General features: G+C 33.3%; 1 protein-coding gene across 1 annotated transcript in view; it reads left to right on the top strand.

Annotated features, from left to right (window-relative positions):
• Positions 1–3,577, top strand: part of EFCAB5 (EF-hand calcium binding domain 5) — a 140,261-nt gene that overhangs the window by 5,550 nt on the left and 131,134 nt on the right. The gene's annotated exons all lie outside the window — the stretch shown is intronic.

Consider the following 3,577-nt stretch of genomic DNA (forward strand, 5'->3'; position numbering starts at 1 on the left):
AGAGAATAGTGTAGTACGGAACTTACAAATAGAATGGAAGTTGGGTAGATTTCAAGATAAAACAGACTGTTTCAAGCAAGGAAAAATTAATAAATTGCAGGGTAACCTCGAAGAAAAATAATATACCTGTACCTGCACTTCAAAAAAAAAAAAGGAAAATCAGAAAGATTTAGTCGGCATTAACACACAGAAATAAAATGAAAAGAAACCCCACAAACAAAATGAACTCAGCATAGAAATTATGTGGAACAGAGTCCAGCAGCACCACAAAGACCACACAGAAAGATGACAACAATCAACTCATACCTATTAATAATTATAATGAATGTAAATGAATTAAATATATCTGTCAAGAGACACAAAGATCAGACTGGATAAGAAAACAGGATCCTTCAATATGCTGTCTGCAGGAGACATAAAAAAGATAGAGACAGCATAAATGCCCATCAAACAAACTTTGGTACATACACAACATTAAGCAAACTTTGGTGATATATACATATAATAGAATGCTAGACAACAAGGAAAAATTATGAATCTATGAAACTCCTTACAACATGGTTGAACCTAGAGGGCATTATGCTGAGTGAAATTAGTCAATGACAAAAGGACAAACATTGTATGAGACCAATGTTGTAAAAAAAGGGTTTAAAAAGGTTTTTTTTAAAGTTGTTTAAAAAGGGTTTTCTTGATAAAAGAAACAATCTATTACTGTTATGGGGTGGAATGAAGCATTGGCGTGTTTGAATAGAAAATTATTCATGGGTTAGAGGGGGTAAACACATGTTAATATGTATGACAGGGCAGACAATATACAACAAGAGGAAGGTTATCAGAGGAAAGATGAAGGTAGCTGGAGACACCAGGAGGAATTTAAGAGTTAAAGTGAATAGATGTAAATGCTATTAACTGTTGGTTCATGGAGGGGATTGCAACCATGTAATAAAGCAAAGTATATAATTTGTTGAATGTAAAAATGATGGTCTGCTTTATAAACCTGCATTCAATTCACAACAAAAAAAGTTTTTTTTTTTAATTAAGTAGTTAAAATGAATTAAAAAGTTAAATAAAAAAGCTATCCAGTGAAAAGTTACCCTCTCATTCATGATGTCCATCTGACCAGTAGTCAGCCTCTGCCATATGCAGTGTGTCCTTGGTTTTTATGGGCTTTTCCAAAGCTTCTTTATGCATGCATAAGCAAATACAAATAAGGATTATTAAATTCCTCCTTTTACACAAAAGCATGTGATATAAGTTATAGATATTTTCCTGTTTATCACTTGCTCTTTATATTTTATCATATAGAAGACTATTTTTATGTAGTCAGATTTATTAACTTTTATTATTTCTGGATTTTGAATCATTTTAAATTTTCAAAGAATTCTCCTATGTTTTCTTCTGGAAATTTTATAGCTTTAATTTTCTAAGGAAAATAAAAGATCTATTTGACATTATCTTACAGTAAGATATAGTGTATGGGTTTTTATTTTCAGTTGAGATAGTGCATCTCAGAATGTGATTGTCAACAAATGGCATCATAGTAACTTGGAGTGCTTTATTAAAATGAGATTTTGAGGTTCTTCCTCAGATCTTCAGAATCAGAACCTTTGGGAATACATTGAAAACAAGTTTCACAAGAGGCTCAAGACAAATCATTTGAGGAAACCAAGTTAATGGACTTTTAGTACTAGTGGAATGTGCTAAGAGCATGCAGGAGCAGAGTCATTAAATGTAATAAATAGCTTCAAGAACATGTCCTCTCACCATCTGTTCTTGCAAAGCAATTAATTAGATTTGTATTTAGATCTATTTCCATAAATAATACCTACAGTTTGGGAACTGTTTTCAAGGCTGTTAATTGATATATTGACAAAGCCTTCTTCTTTTACAGATATTTAAACCTCAATTATTAGTACATTCAACACTAGGCATTTATCAATATCCATAAATTTATTTGGTTTGGATTGTTAGGATTAGGGTTTCATCTCTCTCTGGTAAAAATCCAAGATGGATATGTTAACAGATGATCATTGTTGTTGTTGTTAAATGGCTGTCTAGTCTGTTCTGACCCACAGGACCCTGTATAGGGTTTCCATGGAGCAGCTGGTGAGCTTGAACCGCCAAACTTGCAGTTCAAACCAACTTTGTAGTCCAGAGCATTAACCCACAGTGCCACCCCAGGACTCCTAACAGATGATTGTGTCAGACAATTTAAAAAATATTTAGGAATCCTAGGGATGCCTTACAAAAACATGCTCTGTTCTCAGTGCATTTTGATGTAAAGTTTGGGAAACCATCTCTCTTAGAAAAAAATAATTCTGCTTTTAAATTCCCTGAATCATATCATTGTTTGCATTGTGCTGAATTCATTATAGGACATTGCAGACATCTACAGGCAGTCCTCATCTTATGAAAGTCTCCATTCTGATAACTCTGTTTATATGTTCGTTCTGATAGAAGTTGATTACCTCTTCTTTTTTTTTCATTATTATTGCCTTTTAATATCAATATCTGTATAAATCTGATCTTTGCTTTTGGAGGTGGAAATATTACATATAAATTATAATGTATAGATATATTTTAACATTGTGTGTAGTACATATGGAGTCCTGCTGGCGCTGTAGGAACGGGGTCACAATGAGTAGGAATTGACTGGATGGTAGTGAGTTTTTACGTGGTACGTATTACCGTTTTTTTCCTCAAATAATGTGAGATTTCTATGTTTGTCAACTGCTCCCTCCCGCGCTACCCAAGGAATTTTTATAAGCATATTATGCTAATTTGTTTATGACAACATGTAAAAAAAAAAAATAGCATGGTGTTTAAAAATACCTCCCAAGGACCGCGTGCTGTTGACAAACAAATGTAGAAGGTGGGTGTATGATATTTGTGTGAAAAATATGGTACTAAAGATAACATATACCAAAAAAATTCCAAACAGATGGTCAAAAGTGTGGATTTTCATAACTTGAATATGTCATAAATAAGTGACTGCCTGTATTCACTTTAGGAATTTTAAATTTTTATTCAAGAAAAAGAACAGAATTTTTGTTTGGTTTGTTAAGACTTTATCTCGACATTATCTTCTGGAGATAATGTTGAAGTGTTCATTGGCTGCAAATTAACTTGAAAATGTTCAGCTGCCTAGTTCCCAGGATCAAAAAAAAGGGGTATAGGGGGACTCATTTTTCTATGGCATCTAAGAACAAATACATAGTGAAGACACTCTTTACTATTTTGGAACAATTTTTATAGTAGTTGTCAGTTACCTGAAAAACAAAATGTCACTGCTGTTTGTAGGCTTTATACATACAATACGCTTTTACTGCTTTCCATCAGGGTTCCTAAAAGGTAGCCCCGCCCCCCCCCAAAAAAAAAATCAAACTGGTCTTTTATTCTTTCATACAACTTTTTAAAAAATGTTTTATTGTGAATTGTGTGATAGTTTACATGGGAGAACATTAGTTTTACATTCATCCTATAGTATATTGTTTCATTGCCATGGTTACAATCCCCTCCATGCATCATCAACCAACCAACCAAAGGATATACCCTGCAAGCCTGCCCTCTGGTCTTC

The sequence above is a fragment of the Chrysochloris asiatica genome, unplaced genomic scaffold, assembly GCF_000296735.1.
Source record: "Chrysochloris asiatica unplaced genomic scaffold, ChrAsi1.0 scaffold00054, whole genome shotgun sequence".
In the NCBI taxonomy this organism is placed as follows: domain Eukaryota; kingdom Metazoa; phylum Chordata; class Mammalia; order Afrosoricida; family Chrysochloridae; genus Chrysochloris; species Chrysochloris asiatica.